The 20118-nt window shown below is 39.9% G+C and overlaps 1 long non-coding RNA gene across 1 annotated transcript in view; it reads left to right on the top strand.

Moving 5' to 3' along the window:
• The first annotated feature begins 375 nt into the window (after positions 1-375).
• LOC138852994 (uncharacterized) overlaps positions 376-20118 on the top strand; it is a 117708-nt gene continuing 97965 nt past the window's right edge. The window contains exons 1-2 of the long non-coding RNA XR_011392231.1: positions 376-491; positions 6227-7547. This is a non-coding gene — a long non-coding RNA (uncharacterized lncRNA). The remainder of the gene's footprint in view (positions 492-6226; positions 7548-20118) is intronic.

The following is a 20118-nucleotide window of genomic DNA, read 5'->3' as shown; positions in this document are numbered from 1 at the left end:
TATATATATATATATATATATATATATATATATATATATATATATATATATATATATATATATATATATATATATATATATATATATATATATATATATATATATATATATACATATAAATATATATATACACACACACGGATGCGATGTCACAACCTCACGCAATACAGACACTCACCAGCAGCCCCCACACACACAGGCGCACGCACACACACAAACTTGCACCACAAGACAAATTCTTACACCACCTTGAGAAAAGATCCTTCAGAGAAATTTATGGGTCAAACCATAAATTTAACATTAATAATTTAGATAAAGGGATGAGGTCAATGAAAAATCGTAGTGAAAAGAAGTTAATTTAACTGGATAATAATATTTTGTGGTGGTGGTGGTGGTTGGCAGTCCAGCATGACACCTTTATATGAGGTGCCAGAGCGGTCGAGGCAGTGTAGTGCCAGCCTTCCTGGGGTAATGTACACGAGGCTGCACTGGTGAGTTATTAATAACAATCTTGTTATTTGTATTTCACCTCAATATATTTTAAATTTTCTATATTTTAACGCACATAATTATAATAACTTGAATGTATGTAAATCACAACCAATGGAGTGTGAACCCATGGCAATTGAGATGCCTAAAGGTCACAAGCCAGTGCGTTAACCACTTGGCCAGCTGGTGGTCTGGTGGTTAAAGTTTCCGCTTCACATGGTGAGGGCCTGGGTTCGGTTCCTAGCTAGAGTAGGTATTTTGGGCTTGTTTCTTTCCACCTGTTGTCTATGTTCCCCATCAGTAAAATGGGTACCTGGGTGTTAGTCGACTGGTGTGGGTCGCATCCTGGGACACTGACCTAATTTGCCCGAAATGCTAAGCATAACAAGGGGCTTTCTATATAGTAGTATGTCACTGATGTCAGCTAGGCCTGTATTACATCTATTTGTACTAAATAAAGATATTATTATTATTAAGATGAATTAAACTGAGTATCTTTCTATACACCACAGGAAGGTTAATATGGGCCCCACGGTGACCACAAATGAAGTTTTTTTTCAGATTAATCCCGCACCAGCTTGGCCGTAGTTCTACCTGTTCCATGATTTCTACATTTTGTTAAACATTGAAATATATATGTATATAAATATATATATATATATATATATATATATATATATATATATATATATATATATATATATATATATATATATATATATATATATATATATATGTCGTGCCGAATATGTAAAACTGGTCAATTAGCAAGAACTCATTTAAAATTAAGTCCTTTCTGAAATTTTCTTTTATACGTTTAAAGATATATTTTTTTCATTAATGTTAACGTAAAAAATTTTAATTTTGCACCAAAAGAATCTTAGAAAACTTACCTAACCTTTTTACATCAACATTAATGAAAAAACATATCTTTAAACGTATATGAGAAAATTTTAGAAAGGACTTAATTTCAAATGAGTTCTTGCTAATTGACCAGTTTTACATATTCGGCACGACATATATATATATATATATATATATATATGTATATATATATATATATATATATATATATATATATATATATATATATATATATATATATATATATATATATATATTATATATATATATATATATACATATATATATATATATATATATATATATATATATATATATATATATATATATATATATATATATATATATATATATATATATATATATATATATATATATATATATATATATATATATATATATATATATATATATATATATATATATATATATATATATATATATATATATATATATATATATATATATATATATATATATATATATATATATATATATATATATATATATATATATATATATATATATATATATATATATATATATATATATATATATATATATATATATATATATATATATATATATATATATATATATATATATATATAGTGTGTTCAGCAGAAGTTTGTGGTTACAGGAAAGTAGGTGCAGGAGGGAAGAGGAGCGATTGGTGGAATGATGATGTAAAGAGAGTAGTAAGGGAGAAAAAGTTAGCATATGAGAAGTTTTTACAAAGTAGAAGTGATGCAAGGAGGGAAGAGTATATGGAGAAAAAGAGAGAAGTTAAGAGAGTGGTGAAGCAATGTAAAAAGAGAGCAAATGAGAGAGTGGGTGAGATGTTATCAACAAATTTTGTTGAAAATAAGAAAAAGTTTTGGAGTGAGATTAACAAGTTAAGAAAGCCTAGAGAACAAAGGGATTTGTCAGTTAAAAATAGGAGAGGAGAGTTATTAAATGGAGAGTTAGAGGTATTGGGAAGATGGAGGGAATATTTTGAGGAATTGTTAAATGTTGATGAAGATAGGGAAGCTGTGATTTCGTGTATAGGGCAAGGAGGAATAACATCTTGTAGGAGTGAGGAAGAGCCAGTTGTGAGTGTGGGGGAAGTTCGTGAGGCAGTAGGTAAAATGAAAGGGGGTAAGGCAGCCGGGATTGATGGGATAAAGATAGAAATGTTAAAAGCAGGTGGGGATATAGTTTTGGAGTGGTTGGTGCAATTATTTAATAAATGTATGGAAGAGGGTAAGGTACCTAGGGATTGGCAGAGAGCATGCATAGTTCCTTTGTATAAAGGCAAAGGGGATAAAAGAGAGTGCAAAAATTATAGGGGGATAAGTCTGTTGAGTGTACCTGGTAAAGTGTATGGTAGAGTTATAATTGAAAGAATTAAGAGTAAGACGGAGAATAGGATAGCAGATGAACAAGGAGGCTTTAGGAAAGGTAGGGGGTGTGTGGACCAGGTGTTTACAGTGAAACATATAAGTGAACAGTATTTAGATAAGGCTAAAGAGGTCTTTGTGGCATTTATGGATTTGGAAAAGGCGTATGACAGGGTGGATAGGGGGGCAATGTGGCAGATGTTGCAAGTGTATGGTGTAGGAGGTAGGTTACTGAAAGCAGCGAAGAGTTTTTACGAGGATAGTGAGGCTCAAGTTAGAGTATGTAGGAAAGAGGGAAATTTTTTCCCAGTAAAAGTAGGCCTTAGACAAGGATGTGTGATGTCACCGTGGTTGTTTAATATATTTATAGATGGGGTTGTAAGAGAAGTAAATGCGAGGGTCTTGGCAAGAGGCGTGGAGTTAAAAGATAAAGAATCACACACAAAGTGGGAGTTGTCACAGCTGCTCTTTGCTGATGACACTGTGCTCTTGGGAGATTCTGAAGAGAAGTTGCAGAGATTGGTGGATGAATTTGGTAGGGTGTGCAAAAGAAGAAAATTAAAGGTGAATACAGGAAAGAGTAAGGTTATGAGGATAACAAAAAGATTAGGTGATGAAAGATTGAATATCAGATTGGAGGGAGAGAGTATGGAGGAGGTGAACGTATTCAGATATTTGGGAGTGGACGTGTCAGCGGATGGGTCTATGAAAGATGAGGTGAATCATAGAATTGATGAGGGAAAAAGAGTGAGTGGTGCACTTAGGAGTCTGTGGAGACAAAGAACTTTGTCCTTGGAGGCAAAGAGGGGAATGTATGAGAGTATAGTTTTACCAACGCTCTTATATGGGTGTGAAGCGTGGGTGATGAATGTTGCAGCGAGGAGAAGGCTGGAGGCAGTGGAGATGTCATGTCTGAGGGCAATGTGTGGTGTGAATATAATGCAGAGAATTCGTAGTTTGGAAGTTAGGAGGAGGTGCGGGATTACCAAAACTGTTGTCCAGAGGGCTGAGGAAGGGTTGTTGAGGTGGTTCGGACATGTAGAGAGAATGGAGCGAAACAGAATGACTTCAAGAGTGTATCAGTCTGTAGTGGAAGGAAGGCGGGGTAGGGGTCGGCCTAGGAAGGGTTGGAGGGAGGGGGTAAAGGAGGTTTTGTGTGCGAGGGGCTTGGACTTCCAGCAGGCATGCGTGAGCGTGTTTGATAGGAGTGAATGGAGACAAATGGTTTTTAATACTTGACGTGCTGTTGGAGTGTGAGCAAAGTAACATTTATGAAGGGATTCAGGGAAACCGGCAGGCCGGACTTGAGTCCTGGAGATGGGAAGTACAGTGCCTGCACTCTGAAGGAGGGGTGTTAATGTTGCAGTTTAAAAACTGTAGTGTAAAGCACCCTTCTGGCAAGACAGTGATGGAGTGAATGATGGTGAAAGTTTTTCTTTTTCGGGCCACCCTGCCTTGGTGGGAATCGGCCAGTGTGATAATAAAAAATATATATATATATATATATATATATATATATATATATATATATATATATATATATATATATATATATATATATATATATGTATATTTAATGTGTACAGTAGGGTTATTATTGAAAGAATTAGAAGTAAGACAGAATGTAGGATTGCGGATGAGCAAGGAGGTTTCAGAGTGGGTAGGGGATGTGAAGATCAAATGTTCACATTGAAGCATGTATGTGAACAATATTTAGATAAAGGTAGAGAAGTTTTCATTGCATTTATGGATTTAGAAAAGGCATATGATAGAGTGGATTGAAGAGCAATGTGGCAGATGTTGCAGGTATATGGAATAGGTACTAAGTTACTAAATGCTGTAAAGAGTTTTTATAAGGATAGTGAGGCTCAGGTTAGGGTGTGTAGAAGAGAGGGAGACTACTTCCCAGTAAAAGTTGGTCTTAGACAGGGATGTGTAATGTCACCATGGTTGTTTAATATATTTATAGATGGGGTTGTAAAAGAAGTAAATGCTAGGGTGTTCGGGAGAGGGGTGGAATTAAATTATGGGGAATCAAATGCAAAATGGGAATTGACAGAGTTACTTTTTGTTGATGATACTGTGCTTATGGTGATTCTAAAGAAAAATTGCTAAGGTTAGTGGATGAGTTTGGGAGTGTGTGTAAAGGTAGAAAGTTGAAAGTGAACATAGAAAAGAGTAAGGTGATGAGGGTATCAAGTGAGTTAGATAAAGAAAAATTGGATATCAAATTGGAGAGGAGTATGGAAGAAGTGGATGTTTTCAGATAGTTGGGAGTTGACGTGTCAGTGGATGGATTTATGAAGGATGAGGTTAATCATAGAATTGATGAAGGAAAAAAAGTGAATGGTGCATTAAGTATATGTTGAGACAAAAAAACGTTGTCTATGGAAGCAAAGAAAGGAATGTATGAAAGTATAGTGGTACCAATACTCTTATATGGGTGTGAAGTTTGGGTTGTAAATGCTGCAGCGAGGAGGCGGTTGGAGGCAGTGATGTCCTGTCTAAGGGCAATGTGTGGTGTAAATATTATGCAGAAAATTCGGAGTGTGGAAATTAGGGGAAGGTGTGGAGTTAATAAAAGTATTAGTCAGAGGGCTGAAGAGGGGTTGTTGAGGTGGTTTGGTCATTTAAAAAGAACGGATCAAAGTAGAATGACATGAAGAGCATATAAATCTGTAGAGGAAGGAAGGCGGACTAGGGGTCGTCCTCGAAAAGGTTAGAGGAAGGGAGTAAAGGAGGTTTTGTGGACGAGGGGCTTGGACTTCTAGCAAGCGTGCGTGAGCATGTTAGGAGTGACTGGAGATGAATGGTATTTGGGACCTGACGAGCTGTTGGACTGTGAGCAGGGTAATATTTAGTGAAGGGATTCAGGGAAATCGGTTATTTTTATATAGCCGGACTTGAGACCTGGAAATGGGAAGTACAATGCCGGCACTCTAAAGTAGGGGTTTGGGATATTAGCAGTTTTGAGGTATATGTTGTGTATCTTTATACGTATATAATTCTAAACTGTTGTGTTCTGAGCACCTCTGCTAAATCAGTGATTATGTGTGAGTGAGGTGAAAGTGTTGAATGAAGATAAAAGTATTTTCTTATTGGGGATTTTCTTTCTTTGTTGGTCACCCTGCCTCGGTGGGAGACGGCCGCCTCGCTATATATATATATATATATATATATATATATATATATATATATATATATATATATATATATATATATATACATATATATATATATATATATATATATATATATATATATATATATACATATATATATATATATATATATATATATATATATATATATATATATATATATATATATATATATATATATATATATATATATATATATATATGTATATATATACACTTTTTTGTGAAGTTTTACACTAAATTCTTCCTGTGTACGGAAGTTTATTATCAATTTCCGGATGTATATCTGAGATAAATTTGACCAGAATATTTGTTACTGTTTCTTTGCAGGTGTAAATGTGGTGTTATTTGGGAGTTGGTTGGTCTGGAGCTGCCTTGCCCCCACAGACTGGTCTGATGACCCTCTGCGGGGGCAGGGCTCATTGCTACTTCACCCAGGACTGATCTAACCTCACGACCCAAGGCGAGGACCTCCTAACTTGACTGTTGCTGATGATAGTGCAGATGGTGAGGGCAACTAGTATACTTCCCTACTAGGTCTACTATTTCCAGCATCCCATTCAGTCCATAGTGGTTGCAGGTGTCACTTCCTCGCCCAGTCCACCACAACGGCTGCTAGCTATACTACCTTTTCTACACTACGAGGACTCCAACTTCCACTACCAAAACAAGTGCAGTGCATCCTACCAACATAATATCTCCTGGTCCTCTCAAGTGTTCCAAAATTTTATTCCTCCTCAACACTTGCTATGAACATCATGGACCCCTCAAAATAAGTGAGCACTATTGTGCATATGCTCTTCAACAAACATACACAAACAACTGCAAACATCAAAAGTCTTCAGGAGGTCCTGACGAAACTGACGGCGAGTGGAATTTTTCTATTATGATAGTACTGATTAATATCTAAGATGTTTAAAGAGTTTTGTGTTAGTGTTGTTCCCACATGTATACGTTGTTATAACCTGTAATTTAATACCTTCAACATAATGTGAAATTATGAGTTAATATATCTGATATCTTTCACTCATGGAAAGTGAAAATATATGAGATTCCTGTTGTAAGGGAAATGAATCTGCTCAAAAATAACTAATTTTATTATCTAGTTTATCAAATTTTCAGTAATAATGTTACAGTTTTTAGCAATATTACATTAATGTTACCTGTTATCTTAGGTAAATTAAAACTTTTACATCAATAAATTTTCTATCGAAAAATTACTTTGAAAATTTCTCCTGATATCCTCAAGCAGCAGTTGCTACCTACAAGAGCTTAGAGCCTTTTGTCTCCTCCTACATAATCTCCTTCCTTAATAGTCTCCTCCCTGCATTGTCTCCTCAGTGCATTGTCTCAGTGCATTGTTGCTGCCGCAACAGCAGCGACCTCCAAGCTCAGTACTTTTCTCCAACAATCAGATCCACCAATGCTCCTATAATGACCTAGTTACAAGCAAAATTGCACTACCCAACGTAGCACCCAGAATGACCAAAGATTACCAACAGTGAAACCTACAAATCGAAAATAATAGAGATCAAAGGAAGACTGCCCTCAAACCCAAAGCAACACCCCGCTGCCAGCCAAACAACGTAACCCTAAACTTTGTATAACTACAACTTCTTCTTAACTACAATAATTCCTGTTGTATTATGAGGTGCAATCTCAGAGGGAACAACACCATTGCCAGTAAGAAAACATCGAAAATTCAACTATTCAACAAGTGTAGCCAGGAGGACGCCATCCCAGCTACCACCCGTCTCACCACCGCTCAAGGCGACACCACAACAATAACAAAAAACATGGCTGCCTCCACCCCAACCACCACTCTCTTCCCCGGATTCAACCTACCAAGTAGTCTCTCAGGTATGACCAACGATCCAGATACCCTAAAGTCATGTATCTCCACATTAGTTATTGAAAATATGAATCTTCGAGAGACGCTAACAAAACAAGACACAACTCGAGAACAAAATTTTCAGTCTTGAGCAAAAGTTATCAACACCAGGAATGACTAACTATTGCAAGACCATCCAAACAGTCATAGATAGCCATACAGAACAAATAATATCTCTTAATACAAAGGTTGAAGAAGCAGTAAAAGAATGGAAGAACAACTTAGATAACCAGTTCAGTGACTACTTTGCTCTCCAAGAAGATAAAACTGAGCAAGATAAACTATCAGACGCAGTAATAGTTAACAGCCCACTTTTTCCCAGTGATATGAACCAAACAAACAGTAAAGAAATTACTCTCCAGATCATAAAGGACCAAACAAAAGTTATAGTACCAGAGTCAGAAATAAAGAAAGCCACAGAGTCGGAAATAAAGGAAGCCAGGTTACTAGGATCCCATGGGAGAAAAAGTGTTATGCTTAGATTCCACTCACATGACAGGAAAAAAGATTTAATTATCATGTCTATTAAAGTAAAGAAAGAGGTATACATAAACGAGTATAGAGTCAGAAAACTTAACCGAGAGAATAATGACACAATACACCAATGCTTCACACGGGATGGGAAAATTTTAGTTAGGAAAACAAATGTAGGTCAATTGTACACAATCACGAACGAGAATGATCTATCACGATTTCTCAGGGATACTAATCTTACAGAGAATAACTAAACAATGTCCAACCTAAAAGCATACGTAGTGTAGTGTATGTTTTGCTCCATTATTGTTCAAATTTCATAGTAAAATCTCTTAGTAATTAAATAATGAACGAGCTCATTTTGTGAGTTTACTAGTAAGCATAAGTCACCTTATGTAATTTTCTTATTTACTATTAGCTGAATTGATACTTTCTCTGTTTACCTGGAGTTTACCTGGAGAGAGTTCCGGGGGTCAACGCCCCCGCGGCCCGGGCTGTGACCAGGCCTCCTGGTGGATCAGAGCCTGATCAACCAGGCTATTACTGCTGGCTGCACACAAACCAACGTACGAGCCACAGCCCGGCTGGTCAGGTACCGACTTCAGGTGCTTGTCCAGTGCCTGCTTGAAGACTGCCAGGGGTCTATTGGTAATCCCCCTTATGTATGCTGGGAGGCAGTTGAACAGTCTTGGACCCCTGACACTTATTGTATGGTCTCTTAACGTGCTAGTGACACCCCTGCTTTTCATTGGGGGGTATGTAGTATTGTCTGCCAAGTATTTTGCTTTCGTATTGAGTGATTTTCGTGTGCAAGTTCGGTACTAGTCCCTCTAGGATTTTCCAGGTGTATATAATCATGTATCTCTCCCGCCTGCGTTCCAGGGAATACAGGACTTAAGAAATCGTAATGACACGATTGCAAATAAACCATACCCCCGGCCGGGATTGAACCCGCGGTCATAGAGTCTCAAAACTCCAGCCCGTCGCGCTAGCCACTAGACCAGCTAGCCACAATAAGATTCATCCAACTAGGTATATTTCTACACCATAGGAAAGTTAGCACAGGCACCTCTGTGACCACAAATGCAAGTTTTTACAGACGAATCTCCAGCTAGCGTGGCCGTGACGAACTCTAGCTCAAGTCCCTTCACTGCCGTCAACATGACTTAAGAAATCGTAATGACACGATTGCAAATAAACCATACCCCCGGCCGGGATTGAACCCGCGGTCATAGAGTCTCAAAACTCCAGCCCGTCGCGCTAGCCACTAGACCAGCTAGCCACAATAAGATTCATCCAACTAGGTATATTTCTACACCATAGGAAAGTTAGCACAGGCACCTCTGTGACCACAAATGCAAGTTTTTACAGACGAATCTCCAGCTAGCGTGGCCGTGACGAACTCTAGCTCAAGTCCCTTCACTGCCGTCAACATGACTTAAGAAATCGTAATGACACGATTGCAAATAAACCATACCCCCGGCCGGGATTGAACCCGCGGTCATAGAGTCTCAAAACTCCAGCCCGTCGCGCTAGCCACTAGACCAGCTAGCCACAATAAGATTCATCCAACTAGGTATATTTCTACACCATAGGAAAGTTAGCACAGGCACCTCTGTGACCACAAATGCAAGTTTTTACAGACGAATCTCCAGCTAGCGTGGCCGTGACGAACTCTAGCTCAAGTCCCTTCACTGCCGTCAACATGACTTAAGAAATCGTAATGACACGATTGCAAATAAACCATACCCCCGGCCGGGATTGAACCCGCGGTCATAGAGTCTCAAAACTCCAGCCCGTCGCGCTAGCCACTAGACCAGCTAGCCACAATAAGATTCATCCAACTAGGTATATTTCTACACCATAGGAAAGTTAGCACAGGCACCTCTGTGACCACAAATGCAAGTTTTTACAGACGAATCTCCAGCTAGCGTGGCCGTGACGAACTCTAGCTCAAGTCCCTTCACTGCCGTCAACATGACTTAAGAAATCGTAATGACACGATTGCAAATAAACCATACCCCCGGCCGGGATTGAACCCGCGGTCATAGAGTCTCAAAACTCCAGCTGGTCTAGTGGCTAGCGCGACGGGCTGGAGTTTTGAGACTCTATGACCGCGGGTTCAATCCCGGCCGGGGGTATGGTTTATTTGCAATCGTGTCATTACGATTTCTTAAGTCATGTTGACGGCAGTGAAGGGACTTGAGCTAGAGTTCGTCACGGCCACGCTAGCTGGAGATTCGTCTGTAAAAACTTGCATTTGTGGTCACAGAGGTGCCTGTGCTAACTTTCCTATGGTGTAGAAATATACCTAGTTGGATGAATCTTATTGTGGCTAGCTGGTCTAGTGGCTAGCGCGACGGGCTGGAGTTTTGAGACTCTATGACCGCGGGTTCAATCCCGGCCGGGGGTATGGTTTATTTGCAATCGTGTCATTACGATTTCTTAAGTCATGTTGACGGCAGTGAAGGGACTTGAGCTAGAGTTCGTCACGGCCACGCTAGCTGGAGATTCGTCTGTAAAAACTTGCATTTGTGGTCACAGAGGTGCCTGTGCTAACTTTCCTATGGTGTAGAAATATACCTAGTTGGATGAATCTTATTGTGGCTAGCTGGTCTAGTGGCTAGCGCGACGGGCTGGAGTTTTGAGACTCTATGACCGCGGGTTCAATCCCGGCCGGGGGTATGGTTTATTTGCAATCGTGTCATTACGATTTCTTAAGTCATGTTGACGGCAGTGAAGGGACTTGAGCTAGAGTTCGTCACGGCCACGCTAGCTGGAGATTCGTCTGTAAAAACTTGCATTTGTGGTCACAGAGGTGCCTGTGCTAACTTTCCTATGGTGTAGAAATATACCTAGTTGGATGAATCTTATTGTGGCTAGCTGGTCTAGTGGCTAGCGCGACGGGCTGGAGTTTTGAGACTCTATGACCGCGGGTTCAATCCCGGCCGGGGGTATGGTTTTTTCAGGGAATACAGGTTCAGGAACTTCAAGCACTCCCAGTGATTGAGGTTTTTTATCTCCGTTATGCATGCCGTGAAGGTTCTCTGTACATTTTCTAGGTCAGCAATTTCACCTGCCTTGAAAGGTGCTGTTAGTGTGCAGCAATATTCCAGCCTAGATAGAACAAGTGACCTGAAGAGTGTCATCATAGGCATGGCATCCCTAGTTTTGAAGGTTCTCATTATCCATCCTGTCATTTTTGTAGCAGCTGCGATTGATACAATGTTATGGTCCTTGAAGGTGAGATCCTCCGACTTGATCGCTCCCAGGACTTGACGTTGGTGTTTCGCTCTATTTTGTGGCCAGAATTTGTTTTGTACTCTGATGAAGATATTACTTACTAAAATTAATAATTAATTACCATTTTTACTATCAGTACAATTTACTCTTAACATTTTTGACATTTAATTACCATTACTTGTCTAATTACCAAAACCTGTTTTAATACCCCATTTTACTATCTTAGAGTACTCTTAAGTACCTTGTACTGCCAAATAAATTCTCGTATAACTACCAGTGCAATATTGAATCCAAATAACTGTTCTTAAAATTTAATACTATGAACTTTGTGCATAGGGCTCAACAACAATAAACCATCTCAGACCATTAATTACCCAACAAAAGGCTGCAGTCAGAATGATAACAAATTCCCACTACAAGCAGCACACTCCACCAATATTCAAAACTCTAAACCTACTCACCATTCAAAACATCCATACTTATTACTGCACCTACTACATTCATAGAACACTTAATTTTGATATAAACCCTCCCCTCAAACGTCTCCTTACCAACCTCAACAGAACACACAACCATAACACAAGGCACAGATCACTCTTTGATGTTCCTCGTGTCCATCTCACACTATGCAAAAACTCAATGCACATAAAAGGTCCTAAAATCTGGAATTCATTACCTGTGAATATTAATAAGGAAACACTGTTTATAAATTCAAGTCTCTTCTCAAAAATCACTTACTCACCCACAACTAAATAAATACTGAATAATTGTATCTCATAAATTGTATCTCGTAAATGTTTCTCATTATTGTATCTCATAAATGTCTAACCTGTGACCCAATCAAACTTTATTTTTTAATTACATTACCTAACAGAATACTCCATTCTACTGAATGCTCAGCAACACAGTAAATGACCATATGACCTGTCTTTGTAATACTCCAGGTATCATTGCTTAGTTAATCTTAAGTTAATTTTAAGCCTGCTCATAATGCTCTGCATACAAGGGGCTTTGGCATGTTGCACTGTAATAACTTTGTACCTCACTGTATCATGTTCAAATTAATAAATAAATATAAATAAATAAATAAATAAATTCACATCACCGGATTCTCCAACACCCAAAATATTCTTAATCATGTACTAGCCTCGTGTCAGGACCTGGGGTTGATAATCTCTACTGATAAAACAAAGATACCCAACAGGCGTCCTCCTCGACAGAGAGGCACAATTCGCCAGATCCACTTGCATGATGGGTCTCTTCTGGAATATGTAAGCAGATTCAGGTATCTAGGTGTATCTGAGGTGTACTTGGACCTGTTGTAACGAGACTTTGTCGCCAATACAAAGAAAGGCTGAGAGCAGGTGTCAGGTTTTCATCCCAGGTATCGTGCTAATGTTAAAATTGTGAAAATTATTTATCTTGCTTATATTAGATCATTGGTTGATTATGCTGCGCCACTACTTGCTTGGAGGGCTGGAAAAACTGCAGAACGAAGCAATGAGGATCATCCTAGGATGCCCTCGTACTGCCAAAATTTTAAATATACGGAAAGAACTTGATATTCCAAGCATCAGAAATCGTGTTACTGAAAGAAATATCCTCATTGGGGTCAATATGCTTAGGCTAGCCCATTCAAACCCCTGCACAGAAGGCCTCCAAACTTTCCTCAGCACTGGTGAACATCCTTCCAGATGGATCGAAAAAACTGGAACCGACTGCCGCATGAACCAGCTACATGATTTATGTCAAGTAAGGCAACAGAGGCACCTTCTCGCTCCATGGGATATTACCCCATTCCAAACTTCCATTCCTCCATTTCCCCCCAAACTCTTCTTCAGTCACAATCAAATTTAGGGAATTGGATTTGTGCTCCAGTTCCCCGAATTAAGCCTGAATGCCTTCCACATCCCCCCCCCCAGCTTCGTCTTGGAGCCAAACATGATGCCTTAATCTGTGTTGATAACTTAGTCACACAGAATACTCTTTCACAAATTATTTACGTTGAAGGTTCCGTACACTAATCCACTGGTGCAGCTGATAGTGTTGCTGTTGGCATACAGAGTGATGGTTCTCTTAAAGAAATTCGAGCACGCATCAATAATAGGGCCTCTATCCTTCAAACAGAACTGTTTGCCATACTCCTTGCACAGAAATGCGTCCATGTATCTAGGGTTGACACTTTAATTGTAACTGATTCTCTGTGATCCATAAATGCTCTCAACTCATTAAGTATAAATTGTGGTATGCTTGTGTCAGAAGGTATGGTAGGATTGTGGACAGTAGAGTCAGAGAGCACATGTTGTGGATTCCATCTCACATTGGTCTTCAGATGAATGATAGAACATTGGCTAAGCTGTATGCTTTTTTCAAAGAGGGAGTAGATTACAATGTTGGCTTGTCAGGTAGCAGTTTGAGAACAATAAAACGAAAAGAACTTTATTGACTTACGGAGATTGACACAAGAGAGTCCATCTATTATCATTCTATCATGCAGGAGGAGCCACATGTCTATGGTGCGTCAAACAAAATAAGCCGACTCTTGGATGTCACTACCGCCCGGCTCCGTTGTACCTAGTCAGCTATCAAAACTTTGGGGGTCCAGTCCCTGGACCCATTATGTACCTCTGTAATCTTTTGACTACCGCCCACAGGATGGGTATGGGGTGCATAATAAAGATATTAAACTAACTAAACTCCGGCTGGGTTACAAGTATCTTTGGCAGGTTAAATCACCACCACCAGATGTAGACCAAACGAAATGTAAACTTTGCCAGATGGACTATTGTCACACTGCGTCATTATATACTGGAGTGCGATAAAATTAATGAATTTAGAGATAACTCACTCAGAAATGTTTAAGAAATGGCAAAGTATTTTATCCACAATGGTATATTACAGACCATTCTGGAGAAATACCCTGACTTTGTTCACTGTAAACAAAGCATTACCACGTGTGTATGTGTGTGTGTGTGTGTGTGTGTGTGTGTGTGTGTGTGTGTGTGTGTGTGTGTGTGTGTGTGTGTGTGTGTGTGTGTCAGTGTCTGTGTCTGTGTTTGCGCGCTCGTGTGTGTGCGCCCTCGTGTTTGTACTCACCTACTCACCTAATTGTGGTTGCAGGGGTCGAGACTCAGTGTGTGTGTGTGTGTGTGTGTGTGTGTGTGTGTGTGTGTGTGTGTGTGTGTGTGTGTGTGTGTGTGTGTGTGTGTGTGTGTGTGTGTGTGTGTGTGTGTGTGTGTGTGTGTGTGTGTGTGTGTGTGTGTGTGTGCTCTCGCGCGCTCGCGCTCGTGTGTGTGTATGACACACTTAATATTTGTATTTATAACTCATTACAATTGTGACCAGGTGAGGACGTATCAGTGGTTCATTACTTTGTAATTTGTTCATGAATGTAACCATGTATAGGAGTGAGGCTGATTCATTACCTTTGTAACTTGCCATGATTGTGACCAGATCTACCTGGAGTTCATTACCTTTGTAACTAGTTCAGCTATCATAACTTTGGGGTCCAGTCCCTGGACCCATTATGTACCTTTGTAATCTTTTGACTACCGCCCACAGGATGGGTATGGGGTGCGTAATAAACATATTAAACTAACTAACTAATAAGTTTGAATATGCTGTTTGTTTAGTAAATTCAGATTTTCCAGTGGTGGAGAAGTGTGTTGCCTGGACCAACTTTAATATCATTCTAAAAATTAATTTTTATTAGGAACGACAGATATTAGGTGATTAGCTGATACAAGTAAGTTTATTCAGATATACACAAAAACAGTAAAATAGATTATCATACATAGCAGCATATGTGTAGAGAACCTTGGATAACCCAAAAAAGTCAGTCCTTCATTTAGTCCTTCATTCGTGCATGCAGGCGAGATTTCTTGCAACATCAGCCATTTATGGAAATCTGTCCTATAAGCCACTTGTGAGGCTGAGGCACCAGCCTCAGGGTTCGGTGTCAACAGAGCTTGCTAGGGTAGACAACTCACATGGAGGCAGTCCAGACAAATTTTCACAGGTTTTTTAACCCACGGCAGGGGAGTCAACTCCAGGCTTACACACTGACCTGGAGTTCTTGGACTCATTTGTCAAAGGCTCAACCCCCATTCGTTCAGTAGTTTCTTTCATCCTAATTAGGTATTCCTTACAAATTAAAGGCATCAAAATCTGGAACACTGTTCAAGACGATCAAAAAAAAAAAAATCTTCTGAAGTGCTTTTGATTCTAGAAACTTGATGTATCTTAGAATTCTCTGATCAGTTCTGTTTAAGTCTCATTCACCAAGACGCTGTATGACACCTCGGGGGTTATTGTTTTCTTATAATAATAATAATAATAATAATAATAATAATAATAATAATAATAATAATAATAATAATAATAATAATAATAATAATAAACAAGGGTTGAGGCTCGACCGTTCGTCACTGTAGGAGCTGCCAGAAATCACCGGTTTCTTCAACACGCAAGTTATACTTTTGTATCAATCAAATCACATATTACTCTGGTAGATAATTTCAAGTGGATCCTTCATGTGTTAGCCCAAATCACCGACTAGTATGTTTCAAATAAATGACCCACTGATCAGATCAGATCGACTGGTCCGAACCCTCGACTGGTCCGAACCCTTGACTGGTCCGAACCCTTGACTGGTTTCAAACGGTTTCGTTGGACAATAAAGCAGACTGTAAACGGATGGGGTTGTAGGTGCCCTTATCAAACACAAACAATAAATATAAATCAGGAACGTACACGGTAAGCTGTCCAATTAGTTAGAAATAGAAATACAAATAGCTAGAGCTTCATTTAAGGAGGTTATTAATAGAGTATTCAAGAGGTTGCTAGTAGAATTACAGTAAATCAACCACTCAAATCATTATGAAGCTCTGTATAGTCTGCAGTCAATCAAACAAACGGGCTTCCACATGGATAAATTGTCATTTTTGTGGAAATTGGTGTCACGCCCCTTGTGCAGATATCCAAGAACTAGCTACAAGCAGTATTAAAACAGGGAAGTGTTTTTGGGTATGCCCAAATGAGGAAAATCTGTGGACTAAAATCACAAGGGTATTAAAAGAGGACAACATCAAAGCTGCTTTCATAGACAACCTGGAAGCTTTCTACAACAGATGGGAACATAAAAAATCTGGGCTGAATGGTACTGCCCTTGATACTGGCCATGTAGTCAGAAACTGTAAGGCTGGAGGTGATGTCCTGGTAGTCAGTAAATGTGGGGCTGATAGTGCTGTCCAGGGAGACAGTAATGGTGAAGCTGGAGGTGCTGTCCTGGGAGACAGTAATGGTGAAGCTGGAGGTGCTGTCCTGGGAGACAGTAAGCTGGAGGTGAACAGCTGGAGGTGCTGTCCTGGGAGACAGTAATGGTGAAGCTGGAGGTGCTGTCCTGGGAGACAGTAATGGTGAAGCTGGAGGTGCTGTCCTGGGAGACAGTAATGGTGAAGCTGGAGATTTTGTCCAGGTAGTCGGGAATTATACGCAGGAAGGAATACATATAAATGACCTCATAGGGGACAGGAGCCGTAGTGGGGAAACAAGTGTAGTCAAAGATAAGATAAAACCAATATTGCAAACTAGAAATACCACAGGAAATAGCAAACAAGAGGACTCCACTAGCTATAGTGAGGATATATTACCAAAAACAACTGGTGGGAGCTCCATTGTTGGTGCTAGGGAGGATAGGAATAAGACAGGGAAACATGCACCAACAGGGAATACAGTCACAGAAACCCAAGGCAAACGGAAACCAAGCCTGTGCACATACTATGCACTTGGTATCTGCAGACATGGGAAATCTGGAAAAACAGACGGGACGTGCAACTATGACCACCCTAGAAAATGCCATGCCCATATGACAACAGGAAAATGCAAACTCCCTTCCTGTAAGCTTTTTCACCCTGAAATGTGTACCTCTTCAGTACAGGAAAGACTGTGCTATAACTTAAATAGCCAGGCACACCATCTAAAGGGGACAAAAAGATACAAAACATCTAGGCCATGGGAAAACCTGGGTAGCCACAGCCACTCAAGAGGGAGAGGTTTTTTAGTGCCAGGAAGGAAAAAAAACTGGCAGGAAATGGCAGAAATCGTACACCAAATCCAGTCATTCCTGGAGTGGAACCACAGTCGATGGCCTCCACTCCAAACCAACAGATACAGATACTAATGCCGGAAAAAAAATCCCCCCCCAGCACCAACAATACCACCAGTCCGATGACATTCTTCTTTGCAAATATACAGGGTCTAAAGCCAGCAACAAACAACAAAATACCTTTCATCCGTGGACTGCTTGCAGAGGCAAAGGCAATGTTCGCGGCTTTCACTGAGACCCACATAAAGGATCACTTGGACAACGAAATATGGATCCCAGGTTACAACCTATACAGATGTGACAGAGTGAACAGGCAAAAGGGAGGGGGTTGGCCTGTATATTGCAGAGTCACTTGTTTGCACAGAACTGTTAAATGACTCAAATGATGTAGTGGAAGTTTTAGCAGTAAAGGTCGAGAACCAAAACCTAGTCATTGTGGTAGTCTACAAGCCTCTGGATGCAACATCCCAGCAGTTCCAGGAACAGCTGTTAAAAATTGACCACTGTCTGGAAAATCTTCCAGCTCCTGCACCCAACATCTTGCTCCTGGGGGATTTCAACTTAAGGCACCTAAAATGGAGGAATATAGCAAATAATATTGTTGCAGTAATAACACCAGGAGGCAGCTCTGGTGAAAACTCACACTCACACGAGCTTTTAAATCTCTGCACAAAATTCAATTTAAACCAGCAAATAATAGAGCCTACTAGACTGGAGAATACACTAGACCTCATCTTCACTAACAATGATGATCTGATAAGAAATGTCACCATATCAAAAACAATATACTCAGATCACAACATAATTGAGGTTCAGACATGTATGCGTGGAGCCCCAGACCGACATAATGAGACTAGTCACGAGGGAGCATTCACCAAATTCAACTTCAATAACAAAAACATAAAGTGGGACCATGTAAACCAAGTCCTAACCGATATAAGCTGGGAAGATATACTAAGCAACACAGACCCCAACGTATGCCTAGAACAGATTAACTTGGTGGCACTCGATGTATGCACAAGGCTTATTCCTCTAATAAAAAGGAGGAGTAGATGTAAAATAGAAAGAGACACGCGCTCCCTTTACAGGCGACGGAAAAGAATAACAGAGCGGCTAAAAGAGGTCAATATATCTGAAATGCGTAGGGAGACACTGGTCAGAGAAATAGCAAGCATCGAACTCAAGCTAAAGGAATCTTATAGGAGTCAGGAATCGCGGGAAGAACTAAAAGCCATAAATGAAATCGAAAGAAACCCAAAGTATTTCTTCTCCTATGCCAAATCAAAGTCGAGAACAACATCCAGTATTGGGCCCCTACTTAAACAAGATGGGTCCTACACAGATGACAGCAAGGAAATGAGTGAGCTACTCAAGTCCCAATATGACTCAGTTTTTAGCAAGCCGCTAACCAGACTGAGAGTCGAAGATCAAAACGAATTTTTTATGAGAGAGCCACAAAATTTGGTTAACACAAGCCTATCCGATGTTATCCTGAAGCCAAATGACTTCGAACAGGCGATAAATGACATGCCCATGCACTCTGCCCCAGGGCCAGACTCATGGAACTCCGTGTTCATCAAGAACTGCAAGAAGGTATCACGAGCCTTTTCCATCCTATGGAGAGGGAGCATGGACACGGGGGTCGTCCCACAGTTACTAAAAACAACAGACATAGCCCCACTCCACAAAGGGGGCAGTAAAGCAACAGCAAAGAACTACAGACCGATAGCACTAACATCCCATATCATAAAAATCTTTGAAAGGGTCCTAAGAAGCAAGATCACCACCCATCTAGAAACCCATCAGTTACACAACTCAGGGCAACATGGGTTTAGAACAGGTCGCTCCTGTCTGTCTCAACTATTGGATCACTACGACAAGGTCCTAAATGCACTAGAAGATAAAAAGAATGCAGATGTAATATATACAGACTTTGCAAAAGCCTTCGACAAGTGTGACCATGGCGTAATAGCTCACAAAAGGCGTGCTAAAGGGATAACAGGAAAAGTCGGTCGATGGATCTATAATTTCCTCACTAACAGAACACAGAGAGTAGTCGTCAACAGAGTAAAGTCCGTGGCAGCTACGGTGAAAAGCTCTGTTCCACAAGGCACAGTACTCGCTCCCATCTTGTTCCTCATCCTCATATCCGACATAGACAAGGATGTCAGCCACAGCACCGTGTCTTCCTTTGCAGATGACACCCGAACCTGCATGACAGTGTCTTCCATTGCAGACACTGCAAGGCTCCAGGCGGACATCAACCGAATCTTTCAGTGGGCTGCAGAAAACAATATGAAGTTCAACGATGAGAAATTTCAATTACTCAGATATGGTAAACACGAGAAAATTAAAGCTTCATCAGAGTACACAACAAATTCTGGCCACAAAATAGAGCGAAACACCAACGTCAAAGACTTGGGAGTGATCATGTCGGAGGATCTCACCTTCAAGGACCATAACATTGTATCAATCGCATCTGCTAGAAAAATGACAGGATGGATAATG

The sequence above is a fragment of the Cherax quadricarinatus genome, chromosome 2 (assembly GCF_038502225.1).
Source record: "Cherax quadricarinatus isolate ZL_2023a chromosome 2, ASM3850222v1, whole genome shotgun sequence".
NCBI classification, from domain to species: Eukaryota; Metazoa; Arthropoda; class Malacostraca; order Decapoda; family Parastacidae; genus Cherax; species Cherax quadricarinatus.
Note: the sequence above shows the minus strand (reverse complement) of the source record. Positions and strands in the feature narration are given on the sequence as shown.